Here is a 22864-nt window from a genome sequence, read left to right as displayed (position 1 = left end):
CCAGAAGGGTTGAAGCTGAAGCTGTTATAGCTGCAAAGGGTGGGCCAACTCAATATTGAACCCTACGGACTAAGACTGGGAGGCCATTAAGGTTCATGTGCTTGTAAAGGCGTGTCCCAATACTTTTGGTAATATAGTGTATATTCCAATAAATGCCACGTGCAACACAGAGTAGCTTTTTCAACTACCCCAGGAGGATTGTCCCCCTGACTTTTTTTGGAATAAAGCCTAATCTGTTTTTTTTTAGCAGTGGCGTGGCAATTTCAATATATAATTTTTGTAAATTCTATATTTATTTACAGTAGGAAATAGGATAGGGCGGATGAAAAAAGAAAAGGGATGAAACAAATTAATGTATAAGTTTGCTTTTAAATGTAAAGAGTGCAAGTAAGTATTTAATAGTTACAGAAACCTACCTGTGTATAAATTATACAAACACTGCGGGGTAGATTTACTAAAGCTGGAGCACTCAGAATCTGGTCCAGCTGTGCTTGGTAGCCAATCAGCTTCTCACCTCAGCTGGTTCAATTAGGGTTTGGCAATAAAACCTGGAAACTGATTGGTTTCTATGCAGAAGTGAGCCTGATTTTGCACTCTCTAGCTTTAGTAAACAAACCCCCATGTTTGGTTTTTATGTGCAGAACGCTGAACGGTGCTTTTGATGCGCAGGGAAGGAAAGGGTGCTGATAGGGAGGGGAAGCCTAAAACAAACCTGTCCTGCATAAGCACAGCAAGGTTTGCCCTTCAGGAAAAATTTGTACTGACATAATGGGAAGACTTCCATTACTGGTTTCTGTTTCTGAAAATTTTGGATGCCTGACTGCCATGCTGATCCAGTTTCTGGGGCACTGGTGTATAATGGTATCCATAAAATGAAGTGAGTATTAGCATCTATCTCAGTTCACAATGTGGTTAGCTATTTTACCAAGTAACTAAATGCAGCAAAGACAAAGGGTAACATTTATCTGGAAAAACACTTCACTATTCTTATCAGCTTCCAAAAATGAATATATAGATATATCTGGCCAAGTAACAACCACAACAAACAGTGTATGTAAGTCGTGAGACAAAGCTGCACTATTTTTCTTATCTTTTGTATTGCAAAAGAAAGATAGCTTTTTGGGCAAGTAAGAAAACTATAGGAGTGTCAGCATTTTGGTCTAGCAAAAAAGATAACTGAGCAGCCTGATATAATTGGATAACTAAGCTGTTTCTATAGCCAAAACCTTTTCTTTTTCAATATTGTTATTATGTTTTTGCGACAACATCATCATGAAGGCGCAAGAAATTGAAAATCAGCCTTTTACATAGTATATGGGTTTTGCTTTACCAATTCACATGAGAAAGAAGAAAACAATATTCCAATTGTATAAATTGACAACCCCTTTGAAATGCTTTCAGCAGTGACATATGATATGTACTTAAAACGGTCGTAAATGCCGCATTGACGCTTTGACAGGTAAGTTTATAATAAAGCTTACCTGTTGGTAAAATTACTATCTCCTAAACATGCACCGTTTAGGAGAAATTTAGGAGAAATGTGCATGTTATGCAGCAGGTGACGCTCTGAATGGACTGCAAACTTGAGTGTGCAGTCCATTGAGAGAGATGTGCCGTGAGCATGACTCCTGTGCACATTGCGGCTCAGCCATTCAAATGGAAGAAAGACCAGATGAAGATTGAAACCCTGTCAGGGGTGACAGCATGTTACTGAAGGGCTTTGTTTTAAAGTAAGTCTTTCATAATGTGCTACTACTATGCATTGCATACTAGGCCATTATGATATTAACTTGCAGGGGACCGTATTTTATTATAATAACTATAAACCAAGTAAATTTCAAACTCTGCAAAGCTAAATAATTAAAACTAAAGCTGCCCCTTATGGTGTCTTCTTAGATGAAACGCGTTGGTTCGAGCCTTGATGATGCCATTCCGTTAAACGTACTGCTATTTGAAGTGTTTTTATTCTACTAAATGTGAGTGTCCTTACTTTTTAATAAATCCTCTCTTTTTACACTTACAGTTTTACACTATGTGAGGTATTTGTTTCCTTTTTGGTTATACCGAATGAGTGCATAAGGAAGACTGGGTCCATCCTTTGCTTGAGACTGCCAGACCTGACCGGTCATTACTACATTGAGCCATCCAAGGGACAGAGGGATCATCTGCCATTCTGGCCAGGAGTAAGAGGCATGGAAGTTCCATCCCATTGGTGTATATACACCACAAGCCTTAGCGACATATTGGGCATCTGCCTTATTGAGTCCATATGTTCCAGTAAGCCTTCTCAAAGTTGGTGGCCGTTGTCTTCTTTACACATGTGATTCCTATATCTTTACTGATACCATAAGGACTTATCCTTCTTTGGATCAACTTGAACACTTATTTTTCATATTGAGGACTCCTTTTTTTACTTCTATATTTAGTCACTTTTTTCACATTTAGTCAAAATTTTTTTCATTTTTAGTGTAAGGTACATATGTATATTCATGGATCCTTGTAGAATCTTGACCATTTATGGTACATTGTTTTCTGTTGTTGCACATATTTAAAAATGTATATATAATAAAACATACCTGTAGGTAAAATGAATATCTCCTAAACATGCACCGTTTAGGAGATGCTCTGAATGGATGGCAAACTTGAGTGTGCAGTCTATTGAGAGAGATGTGCCGTGACCATGACTCCTGCGCACATTGCAGCTCGGCCTTTCAAATGGAAGGAAGAATGGGTGAAGATGGAAGCCCTGTCGGGGGGTCGGGGGGGGGGGGGGTGTGACAGAATGCTGCTGAAGGGCTTTGTTTTAAAGTAAGTCTTTCACAATGTGCTACTGCTATGCAATGCACACTAGGCCATTATGATATTAACTTGCAGGGGACCGGATTTTATTTTTTTAATTACCACCACTTTAAACCAAGTAGATATCAAACTCTACAAAGCTAAAGAATTAAAACTAAGGCTGGCCAGCGGGCATTCTGCACACAAAAATAAAATCTGGTGTTTGTATAATTAACAGTAAATAAGCGGTAGGAATGTTTCAATACTTATGATAGAATAAACAAAAAAGTAATGCAGAAATTATAGTCTATTATGTGGTTAATTCACCTGCACTGAAATTAAATATTTGTTGCAGTCTCTGTTTTATAAATATGCCCCAAAATATTTATAATTATAAGGATTTAATCGAAAATATTATTACTTCAGACAATAGTGATGCCCAGTAATACCTTAGCCACGTTATTGGATTGTGCAATACATCCTGCAAATAGATTTTACAGGTTTATTATAATTTGGTTTACTTCCTTTTCTTCAAAGCACTGCATGTATGCTACTATCTCATCTGTGTTGCCAAAGACGTTTACATTTAAATACAGGAAAGATACATGCAAACACCATCAGCACTACCAAGAGCAAATTTAACATTAATGAAATAATACTTTGAATGCCCAATATGAATATCATAAACAAGGAAAATAGAAAAAGACAGTCATTTTTTGCACATGAATGATTAAAGTGAACACAGCAGTGCCTTATTAATTCTTAAAACTGGAGAGTGCAACATCTGGTGTAGCTGTGCATGCTTCTAACTTCAATGGCCAATCAGCTTCTAACTTCAGCTTTTTCAGCTTGTTAAGTTAAGCTTTAACAAAAAACAAACTGGAAGCTGATTGATTTCTATGCAGAGTTGCACCCGATTTCGCACTCTCCAGTTTTGGCAAATCAACCTCACTGTGTTGGGCTGGTTGCTTGTCCATAGGCTGCTGATAATGACATTTTAGAAATAAGGATCATACATTTATTAATAATTGCTTTGAAACTGTCATGGTGTATTATTTTCTCCAAGAGGACCATACAAATGTTTAAGCTGCATACAACTTAACATGCTGGTCTCTTTGCCATAAACAGCCAACAGTGAATTTCTGAAACATATACCATCAATTATCAGGAAGGGCAAAAGACCAGATGTGATGAATTCCAAAAATAGCAAATAACATTTTTGTTAACATGTAAAATGTATTATATTGGCCAGAGGAACATAAAGATAACACATGTATGGATTATGAGCCACCATTATGTGCTAGTATGTTGTATACACATAAAATATATGGCCCTATAAATATAGTATATTATATAGGCCAAAAGGGACCATTTGGCTGCATGCAATGTATTGTTTTGGTTACCTAGCCACATACAGACAATAATGTGCCTTAAAGTCCCTCAGTTAGTTATACCAACAAGGTGTGATATAAGGTCTATCTTGCCTGTGCACCATGTACTGTACCTGTATATTAGCTTTTGTGGCCATGTTCAGCCAGCTGTTTATTATGTGGGATATGTAACCTAATTTTGTTAATCTTTTTGAAACTGTCAGTAAACTATACCAGCAGGGAAAGGTTAAGATCTTCCCTATAAGCAGCCAACACATTAATCGTGGCTCAAGCAGCGCATACCCTTTTTGTTGTCTCTTAATAAAGGACCCTTCTCCAACCCCATTACTAATCTTTTGCTACTGAGCAGTTTAGAAAATTTCTGGACATCACCTCACTTGCAGTGCCCTAAAATCAATGTGCTGGTAATGAGACAAATGGAACTGGTTAAGTGTAGTAAGGTATTAACATTGAACAAGTCACTGGTCCCCAAAAAAGTGTGAAAGGTGTCAGAAGTCCGATTTGTCCGCTGCAATGTCGCAGTACTGCTAAAAATCGCTCATTGCCGCTATTACTAGTAAAAAAAAAAATTTTATTAAAATGCCATAAAAATATCCCAAAGTTTGTAGACGCTCTAACTTATAGGGATTTTTTTTTGCTAAAAGCATGTAGCTGAATACATATTGACCTAAATTGATGAAGAAATTTGATTTTTTTCTATGTTATTGTAGCGGCCATAACCCATTACAGGGCGGCCTTGACTTAATGGGCTTACCGGTTAGCTTCTCGTGGCCTGCTCTTCCACTTTTAGGGGTTCCCAGGGTTGATACCCAGTGACTTGTACACTGACACAGATGAAGTCCTTTTAAAAAGGTTTTATTTTGCAGCAGAACTTTCAATTAACACAGTTTCTTAGGGAACAGAGGGCATGGGTGAAGAATTCAGGCACCTGCAGGTCTAGCAAAGTCTCTACTTTCACCCAAAGAGTAGCCACTCGCAGCTGGGTACTTCAAGGCTGAACAGATCTCTAGCCAGAGATCATGGCAGTCAGCACATTGACTCAAACTTGAACAATCAACTAAGGGTGAACAGGAACCTTTTTCCTCTGTACCTGGAACGTTTCCTGTCTCCTCAATGGTGAATTCGTCAATGTCCTTCTCAACTCAGTAACCAGGCACTTCTCAGGATGCCACTTGCCATCCCTCCTCTGAAGAGTCCTCCCCCGGTCACTTCCATGAGCTGTGGTTTCCCTCCAAGCCGAGAGTACACCCGGACACTTTGAAACCTCCCTCAGTTACTGCGCCTCGGTACAGCCGGTTCCGAGACTCAGGAACAGACGGATCCCTACCCCAGACCAAGCAGGTCTATCAGGGGCCACTGACAGGAACATGTTGCGGGGTGTCGAACACCCCATGACGGGACTCCTCACGGGGCTACCCCAGTCCTAGAACCAGACTAGACCACATGGGTCTCTCGAACAACTCCGGAACCCCAAACACATGACCCACACCCCTTTAAGTACCCCTTCCCAGACTCCTCAGCAGGCCCCGGCACTCCCACTAGCCTGTCATGTGCACCTCACCATTCACATGACCAGGCAGAACTTCCAAACATAGCCTGGCCAGACTAGTGTTAAGGCCTACCTACGCAATTAACCCTCAGAACCTTTACTGTTCTGAGGCCAAAAACTAAATTTACATGCGTGTGACATTTGATCCCAAATGTCATCCGCTACATTATCAATGCAAAGTGTTGCACAACTGCGCAATTGTCAGTTAAAGTAACAGAGTGCTATATCGCAAAAAATTGCCTGGTTATTAAGGGGTAAATACTTCCGGGGCTGAAGTGGTTAAAGCAACCCCCCGAGTAAGCATCCTTCCATATGCCAAAAAACAAAAACCCTTGGTTTAGTTCTGTATCTATTGCTTTTTCAATTAATTCAGTTAGTATACACTGCTGATTGACTGTATTGCTTCTTTGTCTTTCAGTCTGACCCAGTTTTTATTGTCACATTTTCAAAAGGAACACAGTGGGGCTGATTTACTGAAGGAATAGAGACTGTCAAATTAACAAAGTGAGTGTTCAATTTAAAGAATTAACCCCCCTGGCGGTGTTCCCGAGTCTGGCTCGGGGTGGAAGTTTTGTACCAAAAGCGGTAACCTTGAGCCAGACTCGGGACCGCATCGCTGAATGCAGGAGGAGATTACTTACCTTCTCCCTTGGATCCAGTGATGTCCCCTCGCTGTACGAGCGGCTCATCCTCCGCCGGATCTATCACGGAGCCGATCTCCGTTCCCTGCGAGCGTTGCAACGCACGGGGATGGAGATCGGCGCCAAATTAAAAAAGTAAAACATAATGTAATCTTACAGACTATTTCACATCCCCTTTGCCGTAGTGGTCTGCCCAGTGTCCTGCATGCAGTTTTATATTATAAAAACTGTTCTTTATGCCTGGAAACTGGAGATTGTCCATAGCAACCAAAACTGTCACTTTATATCAAAAATTATTTTAGACCAGCTAGAAAACAGTGATAATAAATTGGAATCACTCGCAGAATTGAGGGATAGCGATTTGTGCGGAGATCCGTCATCAAATATTGAAAAGTAATGACAGTGACAATTCTGCAACTGAGCAAATTTCAGTGTTTTTGATTTGATTACATTATTGAATAATTTTTATTATTGTTATATTATTATTTGGTATAATTATTTATAGTTATTTATTATATTATAATTTATGATTTCATTTTTCAAACTTTATCATACCCGGGATGTCTACCAGACTCTGGTTTGAACAGATTTAACCTCCCTAGCGGTAATCCCGAGCCAGACTCGGGATCGCATCGCTGGATACAGGGAAGACACAGGGACAAGTTACTTACCTTGTCCCCTGGATCCAGCGATGTCCTCCTCGCTGTGTGATCAAGCTGTCCTCCTCTCGATTCACACAGTGCCCGAATGCCGCCGAGCTCCGTTCCCTGCGACATTATGGCGCACGGGAGCGGAGATCAGCGCCTAATTCAAAAAAGTAAAAACACACAAAACACACATAGTACTGTAATCTTACAGATTACAGTACTGTATTACAAATTACACACCCCCTTTGTCCTTAGTGGTCTGTCCAGTGCCCTGCATGCACTTTCATATTATAAATACAGTTTTTTTCTGCCTGGAATGTGGAGATTGCCCATAGCAACCAAAAAGTGTCCCTTTATGTCGAAAGTGATTTTAGACCAACTAGAAAACAGCGATAATAAATTATAATCACTTGCAGAATTGAGCGATAGCGATTTGTGGGGAAATTCGTCATCAAACACTAAATCTAATGACAGCGACAATTCTGCAAATGAGCAAATTTCAGTGTTTTTTGATTTGATTACATTGTTGAATAATTTGTATTATTATTTATTATATTATAAACTTTATCATACCCGGGATGTCTGCTAGACTCTGGTTTGAACAGATTTAAGAGAGTTATTCCTAAGAATTACAGGACTACAATATAAAACGCCAAATTTTCATGCAAAATAATTGTACCGCTTTTAGCACCTAAAATCCGAAATAATCATACCGCCAGGGAGGTTAATAAGACACTGCTGTGTTCACGTTAATTATTTTATTATGTGCAAAAAAATGACTATCATTTTTCTATTTTCCTTGTTTATGATATTCAAATTGGCCATTCAAAGTTTTTTTTCATTAATGTTAGATTTGCTCTTGGTAGTGCTGATGGTGTTTGCATGTATCTTTCCTGTATTTAAATGTAAACTTCTTTGACAACACAGATGAGATAGTAGCATACATGCAGTGCTTTGCAGAAAAGTGAAGTAAACCAAATTATAATAAACCTGTAAAATCTATCTGCAGGATCTACAGGCATACCCCACTTTTACGTACACCATGGGGTTTATTTACTAAAGCTAGAAAGTGCAAAATCAGGCTCACTTGTGCACAGAAACCAGTGAGCTTCTAACCCCAGCTTGTCCAATTACCTTTGGTAATAAAACCTGGAAGCTCATGGTTTCTATGAAGAAGTGAGCCTGATTTAGCATTTTCTAGCTTTAGTAAATAAACCCTATTGTGTACTTAAAAGTGGGGGTATGCCTGTATTGCAGAAACCAATAATGTGGCTAAGGTATTACTGGGCATCACTATTGTCTGGAGTAATAATATTTTAGATAAAATCCTTATAATTATAAATATTTTGATGCACATTTATAAAACAGAGAATGCAACAAATATTTAATTTCAGTGCAGGGGAATTAGCCAGATAACAATTATAGACCATAATTTCTGTATTACTTTCTTGTTTATTCTATTATAAGTATTTATTGCATTCATTAACCTCCCTGGCAGTATGATTAGTTCTGATTTTAGGTGCTGAAAGTGGTACAATTATTTTGCATGGAAATTTGGCGTTTTATATTGTAGGCCTGCAATTCTTGGGAATAACTCTCTTAAATCTGTTCAAACCAGAGTCTAGCAGACATCCCGGGTATGATAAAATTTATAATATAATAAATAATGATAATAAATAATAATAAAAATCATTCAATAATGTAATCAAATCCAAAAACACTGAAATTTGCTCATATGCAGAATTGTCACTGTCATTAGATTTAGTGTTTGATGACGAATTTCCCCACAAAGCGCTATCGCTCAATTCTGCAAGTGATTATGATTTATTATCGCTGTTTTCTAGTTGGTCTAAAATCACTTTTGACATAAAGGGACAGTTTTTGGTTGCTATGGACAATCTCCGAATTCCAGGCAGAAAAAACACTATTTATAATATAAAAGTGCACGCAGGGCACTGGACAGGCCACTAGGGACAAAGGGGGTGTGTAATTTTTTTTATACAGTACTGTAATCTCTAAGATTACAGTTCTGTATGTGTATTGTGCGTTTTTACTTTTTTGAATTTGGCGCCGATCTCCGCTCCCGTGCGCCGTAATGTCGCAGGGAACGGAGCTCGGCGGCACTCGGGCACTGTGTGAATCGAGCGAAGGACAGCTTGCTCACACAGCGCGGAGGACATCGCTGGATCCAGGGGACAAGGTAAGTAAGTCTCCCTGTATCCAGCGATGCGATCCCGAGTCTGGCTCGGCGTTACCGCTTATGGTACTGAATTCCCAGCCCGAGCCAGACTTGGGATCACCACCAGGGAGGTTAAAATGTACTAAAATTAAAAGATAAAAATACAAAAAACATATGAACATTGTTATATTATATGATTGGTAATGCAGGCTTTTCATGCATTAAGGCACATTGTATTAACTTTAAATGGGCTGCCAATGCACTGAATCACATGTTTTAAAGGAGATGCAGCATTCTTTACAATGCAGAACACCACAATGCACAGATTATACAAGTGTGTTGTGCTGTGCATTTCTTGAATCAATGTGCATTGTTGTAACATGTGGTAAAACCTAGACATGTGTAATTCATTTAGTTCCAAATTCGTGTTTTTTTTAACAAATTTCTACAAATTCGGAAATATTGGAATTAACGAAAATCCATTTAACGAGTTTTTCCGAATATTCCTAAATTCAAATATTTGTAAATTTGTAAGTTCGTAATTTCAAAAATTTGTAAAGTCCAAAATTGGAAAATCTGAAAATTTAAAAATCTGAAATAATAACTAACTATTAATAACTTAACTATTATTAACTATTAAATTATAGGTATTGGATTTTCCTTTCAAATTCGTCTGTTAGTGAATGTAACAAATACAAATTTATTTGAAGTTACAAATTATCTGAAATAACGAATGCCATATCTAAATGAATGGAACATAATGAATTAATAATAATAAATTCAATTTTTATTATTATTATTTATTATTAATTTGTTTCCTTCCATTTGTTTAGATGTGGCATTCGTTATTTTAGATAATTCATAACTTTGGATAAATTTGTATTCGTTGCGTTCACCAACAGTCAAATTTGAAAGGGAATTCAAATACCTATAATTTAATAGTTAGTTATTATAAGAGAGTTAGTTAGTTAGTTACCATTTAGAATCATTGGATTTTCGTTCTTTCGAATTAACGAATTGCGATCATATCGAATGGCCTAAAAAATGAAAAAAAAAAAAACGAATGAAACGAAAACAAACACAATTTTTTTTCCGGCAGTGCACATATCTAGTAAAACCAGTATTTTACATTGAATTACCACCGCACAATAAAGTGAATGGGATCTAAAGGAAAAGAGCACTTTGGAGTCTGGTCAGAGGCTTTCAAATCACCGAAGGAGAATCTATTCACTGTAAATTAAATGCTTTTAGGAAACTAGTTAATGGCAGCCTGCAGTTACACCACTGGCAATATTACAACTTGCACAAAAGCATCACAGAGTTATACATTTAAAAAAACTAGACATACGAGCCCACAAATGGAAAAAATGCACAAGAAACTAAATGACTGGAAATACTGAGGCTGATTTATTAATAATCTTAACTCAATAAATTGTATGGATATTCACTTCATTTAAATTGTTTTCAAATGATTGGAAATGTGAATATTCACAAAACTGAGTAAACATTCTCAACTCCTTTAGTAAACCAGTGCAGCTGTCTACAATTAAAATATGTATGCAGAAATGTCTAGACTATAGGAGAGAATTATGGGATTCCAAACAACCTTCAAGACCTGCAACATAAATAATCCAGTAGTTGCCACTGCCTCATATGTGGGCCTGATTGGCCAATAGGGCCGGATAGCCAAAAAAGCAAATGATACATTCAATCCAAAAGATAGAGTGACACTCATGGGGCTTGGGAGGTGAATACTAAATAATAAAGTTTATTTTGATGTTTTAGGCAAGGAAAAATAATGTCTTCCTCAGTCCTAAGAAAGACAGGGTGTTCACCTCTCAAGTCCTGTGAATGTGGACTTGACTTTTGGATTATACTGTATATTTTATATATATATATATATATATATATATATATATATATATATATACATACAGTGTACATGCAACACGACCCTGAATTTTTAGGAGAGTATTAATGTTGGACGCTCTCACTGACCGAGAGGGAGGAGAGAGAGATTTCAATTTCATAATCTATATAGAGAGCAAAGCCAATTGTCACTTGTGTGCACAAATCTTTAATTAAAAACCATCAGAATTTGAGTAATAAGAGTTTATGTGTGAGGATTGGAATAAGAGAATTTAAAAAGGTGACGTAGAGAAATGGACTTGGGCTTATAAATGTGTGTTGTTAAGAATGGAATTGCTAAAATAAATATTATCTTATATGCGTTTTACTATAGCATCACCACAGTATAACCCCTTCAAGCCGAGGCCGCCTATATGCGTACGGTCGGTGCTAAGGGGTTAAATGAAATGTGTGTTTTTTGTGATTTCCAAAGCAAATTAGAAGAAGAAGCATATGTTAATTTTTAGTTGTATAGTCCTTATTTATGTGAGATGCTGTAGAAATAGTCTTCATAAGCATAATTTGAATTATCACTTCATTGACAAAGGTTGGTTTGCAGTGGACACAGTACACTTTGTTGTGCAATCATCTTAAAACAAAGGCTATGTCATGATAAGGCAGAGGGTGGAGAGGCACTGGGTGTCACTACTGAAAACTCTGAAGATAATAAAAAAAAGCTGACATGCTTTTGATTATCACTGGTGCAAAAAAAGATACAAAGAGATATACTGCAAACTCATCAGAATCACATGTAATTGCCCTGGGGATCATTTTAGTTTAGGAACAGTTTTTTCTAAAATGTATCAGAATTAAATACCTAAAACATGGTATGAACGCACAAGTACAATTAACCTAAAACACACACACAGTTAAACTGACATCATAATTTATTGAAAGTATAGACAGGAAAATACTGTACTGATGTTACAAAAGATTTAGGAATAGGAATTGGTGAATCTGCAAATGATTTGCAAAGGATTCAGTGAATCCTGTTTAAAATTTGGTAAGCTCCAACTTAGCAGCAAATCTTTAGATTGTAAGCTCTAACAAGGAGGGCCCTTTGATTCCTCTTGTACCAAATTGTAATGTAACTGTAATGCAGGGCTGGACTGAGACAGAAATTTGGCCCTGGACTTCATCCAGGCCTGCCCACTTACATTTTGAGTGTCCCATCAGTACTTCCTTACATCAGAGTGTCCCATCATCAGCCCCCTTACAACAGAGTGTCCCATCAGCACCCCTTACATCAGAGTGTCCCATCAGCACCCCCTAACATCAGAGTGTCCCATCAGCACCTCCTTACATCAGAGTGTCCCATCAGCACCCCCTAACATCAGAGTGTTCCATCAGCACCCCCTAACATCAGAGTGTCCCATCAGCACCCTCCTTACATCAGAGTGTCCCATCAGCAGCCCCCTTACATCAGAGTGTCCCATCAGCAGCCCCCTTACATCAGAGTGTCTCATCACCAGCCCCTTACATCAGAGTGGCCCACTGAGCCATCGGCCCACTGGGAAACTCCCGGTAGTCCCGATGGCCAGTACATGCCTGCTGTAATGTCTGCCCTCATGTTGTAAAGCGCTGTGCAAACTGTTGGCACTATATAAAACCTGTATAATAATAATAAAATCCAGTTGTCAATGGTGAAAGGGGGGGTCCTGTTGGTCACTTCTGGACATTTTTAGAGCTCACAGGCAAGCTGATTTTAAACAAATGCATGGAAAGCTGGACACTGACATAGGGGACATATACCAATGGCAAGTTTTTTTTTAAACAGTGTATGGCACTAGAGTTTTTTTTTTTTTTTAATGCAGATTCAAGGGTGACATGGAAAAGCAAAAATCTCCTAAGCTACAGCCTTGGGGATGCCATAAAAGTGTACATTGTGTTACAGGACAGTATATTTTTCATAGCTAGTTTTAGCAACCGTGTATAGAATCATACGGTGTATTTGACTTATTATTAATATTTTAATTCTTTTTTTCCTTTACATTGAGTGTGGCCTACATTTAGTAGCTGCATCAACATTTGATACATTTTAGCTGTTTTAGTTTTAGCAGTGACACTGTGCTGCTGATGGATACTTTCTATCATGGCCCATGGTGTATGACACTGAGGAAGGGGGTGCACCCCCAAAACACGTTATCTGTACCCCGTGTTCTGTGCATGTCCATGCATTGTTTTTATGGCCTTTTGTCAGTTGCATTTTGTGAGTACCCACTTTTATATAAAACATTTTTATTATTAAATTATCTTTGGTAATGCACTGGGTGTGCACGCCTTCCATTTCTGTTTTTCTTATACTTTGTATCATAGTCTCATTGAGGCTGGGTTCACATTAGTGTAAATTGGATGTGGGTTTCCTCGCAACCAATTCGCACAGCAGGAGATTGTGACCGGCTCTCAATGGAGCCGGTTCATATATCTCCGCCGCGGCTCCGGTGCGAATTTGCACAGGAGCCCTGTGCGTCTTTTGATTCGTTTCAGGTCCCAATTCAGCCAAAAATTCAGGCTGAAATCGGACCTGAAATGGTGAAAGAGGACACACCAGACTCCTGCTGTGCGTGCTCATATGTGAACCCAGCCTTAGACATGGGACTCTGCAAATGAAACAGCAATGTAACATTGGCCACACTATAGGGCAGTTTTAATCATGGATAACTGGCATAACTCGGGAATACCTAACTTTTATTTTTAGTATGAGGATAGAAGGGTGCAGTGAATGTGAGTGACAGAATGTGAGGTGGTTTAGGTGCACACTGTTTTAATACTTAGTTTATTTATTTGAAATTATTCAGTGGTGTGCTGTGAAAAAAAGCAGCCCTAAGAACTTCCAAAAGAAATGAAAACCCCCAAATAATACATCCCTAAAACAAAAGGAAAACTTTGCAGAAAAAAAAGCAGTATGTTATGGATGGTACTGCTGCTTTCAAAACAACCACACAATAAAATTAAAGACAAAAAGTCCCCAATAATACAAAAAAAAGAAGAAAGCAGTGATTGCCTGAAAATCTAACAAGAATTAAAGCACATTTTACCAATATACCCATATCTCTCCCTATGCAATTTGGCATTTTTCCTTTCTTTCCTTTCAGCAGCTTCCGATAGTGAGTCTCTACATAAATAAACATATGATATCGCACTACTTAATAATTGCCATACACGAACAATGTGTTATCTGTGATCACATGATATCAGATAAACTTAAATTGCAACAACAAAACAATATTTTGCAATTATGATATCAAAATGCCAGTGCTACATACACCAAATAATCATTCCATTCTATAAAGATATTGATATAGATAAAAATTTGCAGCACTGGAGTTATGGTTCCACAATAAGAAGATAATAAGAACTGTATAATCACATGTTCACAGCTCTTATTTTCACTTCTGACTTTCACTTGACTATTTGGTGTATGTGTAGAACTGGCATTCTGGTCTCATAATTGCAAAATATTGTTTTGTTGCAATTTAGGTTTATTTGATATAATTTGATCACAGATAACACAATGTTCATGTATAGTAACTATTAAGCAGCATGACAGCGTGTTTATTTATTTACTGTATATGATCAGAAATACTCAGAAGTACTGGTTATCTATCCAATGGGGGTCATTTACTAAAGGAAAATCCACGTTGCACTGTGAGTGCACTTGGAAGTAAAGTCACTGTAGATCCAAGGGGGACATGCAAGGAAAAAAAAACTGCATTTTAGCTTGCACATGATTGGATGATAAAATCAGAAAAGCTTTCACACATTTCAGATCTACCCCTTAGATTGCAGTGCAAAGTGGATTTGCTTTTCGTAAATAACCCCCAATATCTCTTTGGCTATCAAATTCCCTAACTTGATAACATTTATTATGAAACATAGGGGGTTATTTACTAAAGGAAAATCCACTTTGCACTGCAAGTGCACTTGGAAGTAAAGTCGCTGTAGATCCGAGGAGGACATTCAAGGAAAATAAAAAACAGCATTTTAGCTTGCACATGATTGGATGATAAAATCAGCAGATCTTCCTCTCATTCAGATCTACCCCTTAGATTTAGAGCAACTGCACTTCCCAGTGCACTTTCAATCGCACTTGCAGTGCAAAGTGGCTTTGCCTTTCGTAAATGACCCCCATAGTATATAATGTTTCTGTACAATAACTGCACTCCATCTAATCATGCTAGAAAGACAATGGGATTATTTACGAGGCAAATCCACTTTGCACTGCACGTGCACTTGAAAGCTTTAATATAGTTCTATATATACTTACCCCAAACTGATTATTCCATTACTTTTTTATTCTAGTTTATCCACTCGTAGTGCCTCTCTCTACCTTTTGCACCCCTCATGTCCGCCCCCAGGGGGGGCACCCCAATTTTGGGTGGCTCGAAGTTGGTTGCTCTGTTTGTTGAGGGGTTTGGGAGATCCAGGGGTGAGTCATGACGCTTTTATTATGATTATCCTTGGTTGTATTTCCATTTATGTACTATTATGTTTCTATTATGATTATTTCTGGCTGTATTTTTACTTATGTACTTATGGTCATAAATTTTTAGATTATTGTACCTATTGAAAAATCATATCATTTTCCTTATATACATTAGATTTGTAGGTGACGTTCCATGAGGAAGCGGCTTTTCTAGTGCCGCGAAACCGGTCGGATTTATACGTCAACTCTACACTCCTGCAAAAAATCCCTTCTTGTTGGGAATTTTTCAAACCACCTTTGTATTTATTCTGTCCTTCGAATGGAGTATATTTTGTCTGTTTTGATTTTTTCTTTTTGTGTATATGTTTTTCTACTACTTGTGTGTACCCATTTATAATAAAATGGGATTGAATTTTAATATTTATTTTTTGATTATTACACGATACCGCAATAGTCCCTGTTACTGTTCCCACTAAACTATTAGGAAATTCTCTTTCAGAGATTTTTCCTATTTGTTTGAGCTTTATGCTCAGTTTTTCTATATACACTAATTGGGACGATGGTATCTTGTTTAAACTTGAGGCTGCCCCATTATTCGCACTTGAAAGTGCAATGAAAGTGCACTTGGAAGTGCAGTCGCTCTAAAGCTAAGGGGCAGATCTGAAATGAGGGGAAGCTCTGCTGATTTTATCATCCAATCATGTGCAAGCTAAAATGCTGTTTTTTATTTTCCTTAAATGTCCTCCTCGGATCTACAGCAACTTTACTTCCAAGTAACTTTAAGTGCATTGCAGTGCAAAGTGGATTTTCCTTTAGTAAATATCCCCCAATGTCAATTACGTGCAAACTAAGTAAATACTGATTGACAGGGGTCTATACCCTATGAAAAAAACAAAAACAAGAGGGGCTCACTCAGTAATGGAGTGTCTCTAATCAACAATTAAATATTACTAATTATGCTGAAACATATATACTATTGAATTCTTCTACCTCTCATACAATTATACCGTGGATTGCTTCTTACACTACGTCAGGTGTTCCCAGGTAATAGCAATGGTGCAAAAATACAGTAATAATAGGTTTATTTTAGTAGAAGCTCCTTGATGCTCACCAGACACAATCCTGTATGGATGATCCTTGCTGCCCTAACCCCACTTCTGAATGTTTTATTCTCCCTATGCTCCACCTTGATGTAGAAATTGAGGATGGAGGACCACCACCTCTCAATTAACAGTACTACTCAGACCTTAGAAAAAGGTGGAACGTTATGAAAACATTTCCTAGAAATCTAACTATTAACCTCCCTGGCGGTACGATTATTTCGGATTTTAGGTGCTGAAAGCGGTACAATTATTTTGCATGAAAATTTGGCGTTTTATATTGTAGTCCTGTAATTCTTAGCAATAACTCACTTCAATCTGTCCAAACCAGAGTCTAGTAGACATCCCGGGTATGCTAAAGTTTGAAAAATTAAATCATAAGTTATAATATAATAAATAATTATAAATAATTGTACCAAATAATAATATAACAATAATAAAAATTATTCAATAATGTAATCAAAACAAAAACACTGAAATTTGCTCAGTTGCAGAATTGTCACTGTCATTACTTTTCAGTATTTGATGACGGATCTCCCCACAAATTGCTATCGCTCAATTCTGCGAGTGATTCTAATTCATTATCGCTTTTTTCTAGCTGGTCTAAAATAATTTTTGATGTAAAGGGACAGTTTTGGTTGCTATGGACAATCTCCAGTTTCCAGGCATAAAGAACAGTTTTTATATTATAAAACTGCATGCAGGACACTGGGCAGACCACTAGGGACAAAAGGGATGTGAAATATTTACATACAGCAATGTAATCTGTAAGATTACATTATACTGTATGTAATGTGTGTGTTTCACTTTTTGAATTTGGCACCGATCTCCATCCCCGTACGTCGCAACGCTCGCAGGGAATGGAGATCGGCGATGTGATGAATCGAGTGAGACACAGCTCGCTCGTACAGTGGGGGGACATTGCTGGATCCAGGGGAGAAGGTAAGTAAGTGTCCTCTTGGATCCAGCGATGCGGTCCCGAGTCTGGCTCAGGGGGTTACCGCTATTGGTATAAAAATTCCACCCAGTACCAGACTCGGGAATACCGCCAGGGGGGTTAATGCAAATAAAAAAAGTACGAAGGACTATTCTCATCTGAACTATGACAAAGCTTTTAAAATGTACTGACAAAACACATTTTACTGACACCTTCAAATATGCCAGAAGCTCTTATTACAAACTAAAAAAACATCTTTAACCGCTTGCTGACCATATAAGATATATATATATATATGGTGGCAAGGCGGCTCTCCTGCACCAGATCACATACTAGGTATGTGATCCGACACTTCCGGGTGGGTGGGGGGCACACACTGCTGGAGAACCGACTGTACTATGATTAAACCCAGCAGATGCCGATCAGCAGGTGCCAGACATTGGATTACTACCAGCACCTGCAGATCATTGGAAATTCACACAGGACAGAGCCCTGCCTTGTCAGCGGGAAAGTAATGGATTTTTGCTTCCCCGCAAAGAAGGGAATAAAGTCCATAACTTCCCTTAGTAAAAACACCACGCAATGTACACAAAAACACTGACTAAGCACACATTTAACCCTTTGATCACCCTAGATGTATAGCCCCTTCCCAGCTAGTGTCATTAGTACAGTGACAGTGCATATTTTTAGCACTGATCACTGTATTAGTGTCACTGGTTCCCAGAATGTGTCAAAAATGTTAGTTAGTGTCCGAATGTCTGCCGCAATATCACGATCTAGTAAAAAATAAATAAATAAAAATTCCAGTATATAACCCACAGTTTGTAGATGCTATAACTTTGGAGCAAACCAATCAATATACGCTTATTGGGATTTTTTTTTTTTTTTACAAAAAATATGTAGCAAAATACAAATTGGCCATAAATATATTTTATTTTTATTGGATATTTTTTATAGCAGAAAGTAAAACATATTGGGGGTTATTTACGAAAGGCAAATCCACTTTGCACTGCAAGTGCAATTGAAAGTGCACTTGGAAGTGCAGTTGCTCTAAATCTAAGGGGAAGATCTGAAATGAGGGGAAGCTCTGCTGATTTTATCATCCAATCATGTGCAAGCTAAAATGCTGTTTTTTATTTTCCTTGCATGTCCCCCTTGGATCTGCAGTGACTTTACCTTCAAGTGCACTTGCAGTGCAAAGTGGATTTTCCTTTAGTAAATAACCCCCATAGTTTTTTTTAATTGTCTGTATTTTTTGTTTATAGCGCAAAAAATAAAAAATGCATTGGTGATCAAATACCATCAAAATAAAGCTCTATTTGTGGGTAAAAAGGGCATTCATTTTATTTTGGTACAGTGTTGCATGACCACGCAGTTGTTAACCTCCCTGGCGGTACGATTATTTTGGCTTTTAGGTGCTAAAAGCGGTACAATTATTTTGCATGAAAATTTGGCGTTTTATATTGTAGTCTGTAATTCTTAGCAATAACTCACTTAAATCTGTCCAAACCAGAGTCTAGCAGACATACCGGGTATGATAAAGTTTGAAAAATTAAATCATAAGTTATAATATAATAAATAATTATAAATAATTATACCAAATAATAATATAACAATAATAAAAATTATTCAATAATGTAATCAAATCAAAAACACTGAAATTTGCTCAGTTGCAGAATTGTCACTGTCATTACTTTTCAGTATTTGATGACGGATCTTCCTACAAATCGCTATCGCTCAATTCTGCAAGTGATCACAATTTAAATTCTCGCTGTTTTCTAGCTGGTCTAAAATCATTTTTGATGTAAAGGGACAGTTTTGGTTGCTATGGACAATCTCCAGATTCCAGGCATAAAGAACAGTTTTTATTATATAAAACTGCATGCAGGACACTGGACAGACCACTAGGGACAAAGGGGATCTGCAATTATTACATACAGCAATGTAATCTGTAAGATTACATTATACTGTATGTATACTGTGTGTTTTACTTTTTGAATTTGGCGCCGATCTCCATCCCCGTGCGTCGCAACGCTCGCAGGGAATGGAGCCCGGCTCTGTGATAGATCGAGCGAGACACGGCTCGCTCGTGCGGCGCGGGGACATAGCTGGATCCGAGGGAGAAGGTAAGTAAGCGTTCTCCTGGATCCAGCAATGCGGTCCCGAGTCTAGCTTGGGGTTACTGCTTTTGGTATAAAAATTCCACCCCAAGCCAGACTCAGGAATACCGTCAGGGGGGTAATTAAATTAAGACCCCCATACACACTATTTGATTTTCTGCAGATTTTTGTCTTCAGATTTATCAAAACCAGATAATATGAGGTCAAACCTTAAGAGTTTCAATTTGTATGTAATCAGTCAGGTCCTTGCACTACATGGTTTTGGTAAATCTGAAGACAAAAATCTGCAAAAAAATCTAACAGTGTGTATGGGGCTTAAAGAGGAAGTAAACCCTGATGGGTTTACTTCTTCTTTGTCTCCCTGCAAAGGTAAAGCATAATGGGCTACTATGCATCGCGATATCACCGCTGTCCCCTGTAGTACGGAGCATCCATCTTCTTCCGGGTATTGCTGCTCTGGCCACTCACAGCGCCGGAGCAGCGATGGCGTCACTCCCGCGCATGCGCATGGGAGTCACAACTAACGGCATATCGCCGTTAGCAGCGACATGCTGCTAACAGCGATAGTGCGCCTGCACACCGCTGTCTACGGCGCATGCGCCGTAGACATCGGTGCCCCTCTTTTTGCCTCTCATTTTTGCATCTCATTTTGTAAATATCTCCTAAACCGTATAGGTTTAGGAGATATTTCTTGGACCTACAGGTAAGCCTTAATCTAGGCTTACCTGTAGGTCAAAGTGGTTTGTAAGGGTTTACAACCACTTTAATGCAGTCACATATCGCAAAAAATGGCCTGGTTATGAAGGGGGTAAATCTTCCGAAGGGCAAGTGGTTAAACATTATCTGTGTGTGAAAGTGAACAATTCCTAAAACAAACTGAGAGGAAGATATTGTGTGAAAGATAAGGAAAGAGAAACGATTAAGTAACCATTGCACCTAGTGCTATTGAATCTATAGCTGCACAGTTAAAAATGCTGCAGCTACAAATTTAAATTTCACGTTTTGGGTATACTTGGGCACTGTAGTACCTCAAAACCTTCCAGACCTTACAGTATTGACATCTACATCATTTTTGTTTAAGCATATGCTGATCTGGGCTGCCCCCATCTAGTGATGGACTAACTTCCGACGCGACGTTTTCGCGAAAGTGAACCGCGAACGCGGCCAAAAGTTTGCGAACCTCAAGGTTAGCGGCGGACCCCATTGACTTTAATGGCAGGTGAACCTTAAAAACCTCCGGGTCATATTTTCAGCCACAAAATACTTACTAGCTGTGCACACATAGTCCCACAACATGGACACTGATATAACAAACGTATTAAGTGAATCTGGGATCGACAACGACAAGCATTCTTTTTTTATCTGTGAAATTTTGACAATTCAGGAGCACATGAAAGCCATGGAGGAGAGGCAAGGTCAGACCAGGCTATGAAGGGGGTGCAGGAGATGATCAGTGCCACATTCAGGGCAGTGCAGTCCTGTGCCAGTGTCCCAGTGTGCCAACCTGTGCTTGAGCCCCTCCCTCTGCCCGGCCCTTACCCCCACCTATGCAGGGCTCCACTGCGGTGGTCCAGAGGTGCGAGTCCAGTGCTGATCCTCAGCCATGGTGCTGGCAATGCCTGCTGTTTGGCTTCTCCGCTGTTATCTCCCTCACTGTCTGAAACCAGCACCGTGATAGAGACTGAGCACTGACACCAGCACCGTGATAGAGAGCACTGACACCAGCACCATGATAGAGAGCACTGACACCAGCACCGTGAGAGCACTTACACCAGCACCACGATAGAGAGCACTGAGACCACACCAGCACCGAGATAGAGAGCACTGACCTCAGCACAGAGATAGAGAGCACTGACACCAGCACCGTGATAGAGAGCACTGACACCAGCACCGAGATAGAGAGCACTGACACCAGCACCGAGATAGAGAGCACTGACACCAGCACCGTGATAGAGAACACTGACACCAGCACAGAGATAGAGAGCACTGACACCAGCACCATGATAGAGAGCACTGACACCAGCACCATGATAGAGAGCACTGACACCAGCACCATGAGGGCACTGGCACCAGCACCATGATAGAGAGCACTGGCACCATGATAGAGATCACTGACACCAGCACCAAGATAGAGAGCACTGGCACCATGATAGAGAGCACTGACACCAGCACCGTGAGAGCACTGACACCAGCACCATGATAGAGAGCACTGAGACCACACCAGCACCAAGATAGGGAGTACTGACACCAGCACTGAGATAAAGAGCACTGATACCAGCACCATGAGAGCACTGACACCAGCACTGTGATAGAGAGCACTGAGACCACACCAGCACAGAGATAGAGAGCACTGACACCAGCACCGAGATAGAAAGCACTGACACCACACCAGCACCGAGATAGAGAGCACTGACACCAGCACTCATACCAGCAACTCGCTGCAGGACCCAAAAATATGACACCGCTCAACCTCTTCAAACAGGAGGGTACGGGCATATAGTACGGTATGCTTTTTTTGTACAAGTAAGTGAGCCAAAAGTAGAAAAAAGGTCAGTGTGCTAGAGTAAATAAATCGTTTATAGAGTTATGCATATACATGGTCTACTGGTCACATGTGTTGAATTCCTCTGAGATTCATGCCTCATTCATTTTTATAAATGTGAGGTAGTCAACACTGTCGTGAGCTAGGCGAGTGTGCTTATCGGTCACGATCCCCCCTGCTGCGCTGAACGTCCTTTCGGACAGGACACTAGACGAGGGCAAGCCAACAGTTCCATTACAAATTGGGCAAGCTCTGGCCAGAGGTCAAGCCTGCCCACCCAGTAGTCCAGGGGTTCATCACTTCTCAGAGCATCCACATCGGCCGTTAACCCGATGTAGTCGGACACCTGTTGGTCTAGGCGTTCCCTGATGCTGGATCCGGATGAGACCTGTCGATGGGTCGGCTGAAAGAATGACCTCATATCAGAAGTCACCAACACATCTTCAAACCGCCCTCTTCTTGCAGGCGCTGTTGGATTGGTACCTGCAACTTTTTTTCTGGGAGTGGGAATTCCTCCTCTGCCAGCGCACGCAAAAGCAGAATGCAGCATTTCTCGAAGCAAGGCCTGTAAGTGCTCCATTCTGACAGCCCTCTGTGACGGTGGTAACATTTCTGCCATTTTGTGTTTGTACCAGGGATCTAAGTA

The 22864-nt window shown here is 39.3% G+C and overlaps 1 long non-coding RNA gene across 2 annotated transcripts in view; it reads left to right on the top strand.

The window, feature by feature from the left end:
- The first annotated feature begins 674 nt into the window (after positions 1 to 674).
- LOC143924471 (uncharacterized) overlaps positions 675 to 22864 on the top strand; it is a 41318-nt gene continuing 19128 nt past the window's right edge. The window contains exons 1-4 of one of the 2 annotated variants that reach the window (XR_013261869.1): positions 675 to 877; positions 1897 to 1976; positions 15396 to 15522; positions 15695 to 15903. This is a non-coding gene — a long non-coding RNA (uncharacterized LOC143924471). Of the gene's footprint in view, positions 878 to 1896; positions 1977 to 15395; positions 15523 to 15694; positions 15904 to 22864 lie in introns of those variants that run through there. The other variant, XR_013261868.1, reaches the window with a different exon arrangement.

This window comes from Lithobates pipiens, unplaced genomic scaffold (assembly GCF_037356315.1).
Source record: "Lithobates pipiens isolate NorthernLeopardFrog02 unplaced genomic scaffold, aLitPip1_a1.2 Scaffold_22, whole genome shotgun sequence".
Lineage (NCBI taxonomy): Eukaryota > Metazoa > Chordata > Amphibia > Anura > Ranidae > Lithobates > Lithobates pipiens.
Note: the sequence above shows the minus strand (reverse complement) of the source record. Positions and strands in the feature narration are given on the sequence as shown.